Source organism: Vicia villosa, unplaced genomic scaffold (genome assembly GCF_029867415.1).
Source record: "Vicia villosa cultivar HV-30 ecotype Madison, WI unplaced genomic scaffold, Vvil1.0 ctg.000564F_1_1, whole genome shotgun sequence".
In the NCBI taxonomy this organism is placed as follows: domain Eukaryota; kingdom Viridiplantae; phylum Streptophyta; class Magnoliopsida; order Fabales; family Fabaceae; genus Vicia; species Vicia villosa.
Window position 1 is genome coordinate 281859 of NW_026705257.1, and position 7158 is coordinate 289016.

At 33.4% G+C, this 7158-nt stretch overlaps 1 long non-coding RNA gene across 3 annotated transcripts; it reads left to right on the forward strand.

Moving 5' to 3' along the window:
• Positions 1–633: 633 nt before the first annotated feature.
• On the forward strand, positions 634–3605 carry LOC131629410 (uncharacterized). Of its 3 annotated transcripts, XR_009292041.1 has the most exons (7): positions 634–927; positions 1018–1085; positions 1186–1248; positions 1495–1609; positions 1681–1865; positions 2063–2147; positions 3198–3605. It is a non-coding gene; the product is annotated as an uncharacterized LOC131629410 (long non-coding RNA). The 3 variants fall into 3 exon arrangements; XR_009292040.1 differs by having other exon boundaries at positions 1003–1085; positions 1495–1865; positions 3198–3603; XR_009292039.1 differs by having other exon boundaries at positions 1495–1865; positions 3198–3602.
• The last annotated feature ends 3553 nt before the right edge of the window (positions 3606–7158 follow it).

Sequence of the window (7158 nt, forward strand, 5' to 3'; positions counted from 1 at the left end):
AGATGTAGTAACTCAGGAATTTGTTTTTAGTACGTGTGAGTATTGCTAAGTGGTAAATTAGTACCATGTGTGGTAAAGGAGGATTTTAAACGAATGAGTAAGGAGGGCCGGAGTTGGGTATAAATCAGAAGTCTAATTGGTAATGAGGGTTGTAATGAGTAATCAGAGTAGTGCAGCATAAGCGGAATGTAACGTGTTGAATAATTGCTGGTGTGACTTAAGAGGAGTCAGAAAGTTGAAAATCCAATGATATAGGAATATCATTATTGAGTTTCTTGCACTACTATAAATTTGACATTTAATAACACTAATTTAATAGCGCTTTTTTATAAAGTGATATTAAAAATTTCAAAAATAGACCTATAATAGCACTTTTTGCTGAGTGATATTATAAAGCAATATCAATATGTTATAATTACAAAAACACGGAAGCCTTATACTTGGAAAGCTAATAAATGAGTCTCGTGTAATAGCGCTTGTCCAAAAGCGCTATTATATTGCTCTTTAAAATAAATCACCTGAACTAAAGGTCGTGGGTTCTATCTACACTGACCACATTATTAATTAAGTGTGATAAAAAACTTTTAAATAATTTTTTCCTTTAAAAAAATAAAAAAATGACTCAAACGTGTTTTTATTTTATTTTTCCCTGTAGTTCAACTCTCTCACTTCCTCACCCTCATTGAACTTCCCCCACCTTCACCCTCACCCTCAGAATTTGTTACGCTCCGGCTCCGTCACCCTCAATGTCCAAATATTGGATTAGTATTTCAACTCCAGTGTCACTTGTTAAAATTCTGTTGCAAACCCATGACCTTCATCACGATAACGCACAGAAACCGTTACACCGCCACAAGTCTAACACCATGGGAATTGGTAAACACAACCTCTAAAATGCCTTTTCCCTCATACATCCTTTGTTCAGCGGTAAGTGATTCTATCTCTCCCTCTCAAATCTCACTTGAAATTATTTTCTGAAATCCCCAAATTATCTCTAATTAGGGATTTTCTGTAAAGGGAAAAGGAAGCATGAGATTGAGCTATGAGAGACTGAAGAATCTCATTCTCACGAGTCCTCCACCATGGTTGGATTTATCAAACTCAAATTTTGTTTACACTTCTCATATATGATTCTTCTTCTACTAATTTGTTATGCTTTATTTATTTTCATTTGAGAATTTTTAGGTTTTCATATGATTCTCGTATCTAGGTTTACCGCACAATCTTTCATGCTCATATTCCTCTATGGTAAGTTTCTGAAGATGATTTGAATACATAACACATTTTAATTTTTAAATCGTATTTTTCTATATTATTGATTACTTTGAAGTTTTAACAATCTAGATTCTAACATCTAAGTTTTGTGCTTCTGTTTTTAAAACTACTCCCCAGCTTTGAAAATCAAAGGAATTGAAAATCAGATACCTTGTATTTTTTTATACTTGCTTTGTTTAATGCTTCTTATAGTTTTGTTTTACACTGCTACTGCTATAGGTTTTAACAAGGGTGGTGTTACTCTACATGGATGGCGGAGTTGTTTCCTTATCTCTCGCCTTTCAGAATTTGAACCAACTACTATTTTCTGAGCGACTCACAACACTTATATGAGGTGATTCTCTTGTGTTTTTGGAAACGCCATGCTGATTAATTAGCTAAACAACGATTTATCTTCTTGTATAGTTGTGTGTTTTCTTGTTGAATGAGGTTTACCTTCTTATAAAGTTCCACACTTTCCTGGTGGATTATATTCCCTTGTATTTGGAGAAATGAAAACACAGATTTAAGTGAGTATTGTGAAGTTTTTGAGAGGAAAGTACGTGAAAGGTCACTGCTGAGATGTTCTCCTGCCAAATTTGATTAAAAAGGTTAATTGCTTTCTGGTTTTAGCATGGTTCTTACTTAGTTTGACACATACTTTGTCACTGACTATACATGAAAGAAAAAAAGGCTTTCCATAAGTGTCTTTAGCATACTTTCTTTGGTAAATCATCTTTTGATTATGTGTCTCTTTATCTATATTAATATACAACTTTTGAATTTGTCTCTCTTTCTCATTATTTAGGTTTTATTCACACCAATGGAGAAAACATTGGTATAAGATGACTTGGGTTTGCATTTATTGTTCTTCATAAGTCTGAAAAAAAGAGGTAAGATACTATTTATTCATATATATACTTATTTGTTTTCCTTATCTAGAAAGTATTGACAAATACAAGTATAGGTTTATATTAGTCTAACATCATCTATGATTTTGGATGTATATGAATGCACCACCAAAAAACAAGTGCACCATAAATGTCACATGCTCCCACAAAACATGAAAAGAATAAAATAAATCCCATTTAAATAAGGTCTGCAATTGTAAGGATATTGCAGGGTAAACTTTGTTGTGATAATGGTGTCTATTAGTGACTAAAACAATGACCCCTAAAAATTTCAAGTACAATACTATATAACTTGAATCTTCCCCAATCTCTAATGACTAAAATCTAATAATTTGAAATAGAGTAACATGCTATAACATGGCTTATCTTGGAGATCCTTGATAGAACTGCATGCAATATGGTAATTACTTCACATGAGAAGCCACTATTTTCAAATGTTATCTTCTCGCCATTCTCGAGATTCTATTTGTCAAAATAAAGAAATCAACGTTAAAGTTTAAGAAATAATAAATGCAATGTGATAAAAATACTCATGCTTTGTTCTAAATATGTTTAAAAACATTGCAAATTATCTCATCAATAATCATGATTCAAAGACAATGAAAAATTACAGAATAGTATAGATGGACTTGAATTTATTTTTTCCAGTAGGTCATAACCTCTTTTCTCATTATCCATATTGCAATAATCATCATGATTGCTAGTTCCTCCAAGCCACTCATCTAGTTTATCTACTTTATTAACTTTGAAGTCATCATACTTTTATGATAATTACTATTAATATCACTAATATGGGTTTGTTCGTATTGAGAATTATCTCCCACATGATTCGATACAGGAAACCTATAAGGTTTAATAACCTATAATAATTAAAAATAGATAATATTTTCGGAAACTAAAATTTCTTAATATATAGGAAATATCAAAGTCAAAAACTCAAACTAGAATTGTTTGCTAGCAGTCAATGTATTTGTAGATAGTATTTTTCCGTCCTAATATTTTGATTAATTGTTGTGTTGAAACTCAATGCAGAGCCAGTGATTCCTGAATGATTTTTAGAATGGAAAGAAACTATAGATTCACGGGGATACTTCATTGTAGCCAGACACGAAACTTCACAGTAGCAGCTGAATGCACCATGTAGTTTTCTATTGGCTGCGATTAGCAAACTACACCATCAGTTAGTGTGCATAAATATATGTGCATAAGTATTGATATGGTTGTATATGTGCACCTTAAGAAGAGGAAAACAATTATTTGATAATATTATATTTAGCCTATTATGTTTATTCATTCAAAAGCTTCTCTATTTTAAATAAACATGTCATATAACTTTTTTTGTCACTACATAGAAACTTTTGTACTGGTAGTAGTCAATTAGTTTAATGACATGGAATGTGATATTACAAAATCTTATTTGTAGATGCAATGCAAATTAAGATCATGTCTTATATACAATATTAAATATATATATATATATATATATATTCACATGTTGAGAAGAAGAATAATAGTGTTATTTTTCTTTAGTATTGATTGAATCACAAAAAAAGCTCTTATCAGAAGAAAAAGTCTTTAATAGCGTTTTTTTATTAAAGTACTATTAAATGAAGGTGTCTACAATAGCGCTTTTTTAAAAAGTGCTATTAAATCTCGTAAAATAAAAGATATCATTAGCGCAATTACATGCCCTATATTAGCACTTTCGGAGAAATGCTATTAAAATTGTGGGTTTTAATAGCGCTTAAAAGCGCTATCATAGGTGGTCAATCTATAATAGCGGGGGATTTAATAGCACTTAAAAGCGCTATTAAATGTTAAAAAGCGCTATTAAATGTCCTTTTTGGCGTAGTGTTGAAGGAAGTGGTTGGTGAAAAGTGTAAGTATTACCTTATCGCTCAGATGGAAAAGCGTGTCTAAGGTTGGTATGTTCGGTAGAAGGAATCCATTACTGCATTATTGATCAATTGTGATCATACCATGGATTGCGTAATTGTATTATTCAGTTATTGAGCGTATTGTATGGATCGCACCTCGACGTTTCACTGTCGTTAACCTTTGGAGATATAGCGAGTGGTACACCTTTGGGGTGGTCGAATGCGACGTAAGAGCTGCGATTGAATGCATGAAACATGCTTCTGTTGGTTATGTCAGATGAATTTTGAGGATCGACTAGGGAAATGTTACCTTGGAACTGGAGAGTCAGATGAAGGACTCCTATCCGGAACTCTTTGATTGAAGTATGTTTTCGAGGATGAAAACTCTTTTAGTGGGGGAGAGTTGTAACACCCGTATATTTTAATTTCTAATTTAATTGGAAATTTAATTAATAATTAGAATTATTAGTGGTTTGTGGAATTTAATTGGAAAAGAATGGTTTATGATGTTGGGCCATGTATGATGTTAAGGAATGAGGGGGGTGTTATATTAGTAAAGGCCCTATTCTAATTAAAGGTTATTTTATAAAATAATAAGGAATTGGGAGAAAGGAAAAAAGGAACGTGAAAAGCAGAGCAGGGAGATGAGAGACTGGAAAGCTGATACGTGAAGAGGAACAAAGAGGAAGAAGACCAATCAAGAATCTTTGGCTAAGGTAAGGGGGGACTCTTCCGATTATCATCTCTTATTGTAATTATAGATGATTAGTGCATGATTAGTTGTGTTGTTGAGTCAATTTGATTTGTATGTCAGAGTTAGGTTTTTGGGTTCTAAAAATTGATTTGGGAATTGGGTTTTTGATGTGTGACTTGTTATAGGATGATAGATTAATCTGTATGAATGAATCCTATGAATGAAAACGTGAAAATGGACTATTTTATACTCAAAATCGTGGACTGGTATGAGTAGAAACGAGTGAGAATTGGACTGTTATGTAACTGCAGAATTTTGGGCATTTTTCTGGTTTTTCGCGTATGGAACAGTGTCATACGCGTATGGGATGAAGTCATACGCGTATGAGGGACAATCCCCAGGGGCTATACGCGTATGATACGCAGCTGCCCTGTCCCAAATACCATGTACTGGTGATTTGCGTATGAGGAGCGTATGAGGATGCTCATACGCGTACGAGAAATTTTAAAGAAGATTTTGGTTCTGATGATACGTGTATGGCAAGGCTGATACGCGTATGAGTTTGTTTTTAGGCCATTTTTGATTTTGGTGAAACGCGTATGATACGCGTATGGAAAAAGGTGATACGCGTATGGGCTTGATGATACGCGTATGGCTTCTGTGTGTGAAAATTCTGTTTTGTGATTTTCTGGAAAGTTCAATGATGCGTAACTTTCAATTGGTAGGCCTGTTTTGTGCGCTGTTCGAGAATGAGTAAACCTTGTGATGTGGTCTTGTGGTTTACTGATGAATTGAATTGTATTGGATGATGTTAATGCATATATGTGAACATGCTTATGCTTATGATGATGATGAATGATGATGAAGTGAGTAAAGAGGATGCTACTCATAAAATGATGATGATAAAAGTATGTTATATATATATATATATATATATATATATATATATATATATATATATATATATATGTTTGCATTCATTCATAGTCATTTGGTGAGGGCTGAATCCTAATTATGAGAGGATTCAGTGAAGGGCATAATTCCCATTGTGTGGAATTTGTGATGGCAGGGCCGTATCTGGATGATGATAGATCGGTCGGTGGATGATTTCCACTGGTGATGTTTGGTACCACATGCATAGAGTCGGTTGCATTCATATGCATGAATTTGATAAAATGACTGAATGTACTTCATTGTTATGATTGGTATTATGTGTTTTGTGTGATGATGGATTATCTGAATATAGATGAATTGAGTGAACAATATAACTATTGATGTATTGTTATTTGTAATGCAATAATATTTGTTAATTGCGAATGAGACTCACCCTTACACTATATTTTTCAGATTGAGGATAGCGGCTCCGACTTGGTGAGGATTAGCTCATGAGTCGATATGTTGTTTAGCGTCGGGTCATGCTCTGATAGATGTAACACTGGGGGAAACGCTGTTTTAAGTTTATGATAATAGCTCTGTTTTATTTAATTTATTTTGAGGATTGAAAGCATAAGACGATGTAATGCTAGTTTTGATGATTTATTCCGCTGTGTCAACATGAGATATTTATTTTATGAGTTATGTTAAGATGTTTCTTCCGTGAATGCATGACGTACGACTGGTGATGTTTATTTTATTATGAATTGTGACGCCCTTGTGCATGTTACTCTGATTTAATTATTAATTTCTGCGGGGGGTTTAGAAGGGTGTTACAATTACTGCTAGTGTATTACCACCTATTTTTCAATTGATAGTTTTCATTATTCCCTACTGTGACCTATAGCCAAATAATATTCTATTATTATTAACCCTTTGTTACTATTGTTAATTATATTCAACTAACCAAATTTCTGTTTGCCATTACTTAATCACTATTACCATGTGCTCCCATAGTTAACTATTACCAACTCCACTTAATTCATTTAGGAACAAGGCCTAAATATAATGACACCATGTAGCAGGATATATAAAACAAATTGCAAAAATTATGGTGGCACTCACCATCACTCCTAGGGTGAGCGCCCATTATCTCCCACTTTTATCTAGGGGTGGGCGCCCCTCTTTCATATGCTTAGGGGGAAGGCTCCCCTTATGTCTTTTTTTTTTATTTAAATTTATTCCACTTACAGAGTTCCACCTTTCCTAGTTCTCTTCCGACTTAATGATCAGACCAACACAACAACAAAATTGTAGCAACGTGGAAATTACATCAATTAACATAGAATAATTTTGCAGCAACAATTCATCGGTAATCAAATTTTTTTCAGCATCGGTCACAACAATTCAAACACAAAATGAAAAGGATTTCATAAACCCAATCCCACATACGATTTATCTTATACCCTATTATAGAGTTAGAACTCCACCCTTACCTTGGATTGAAGGTTGCTCTATAAATTTCCGATCGAAATCTAGCTTTTGCCTC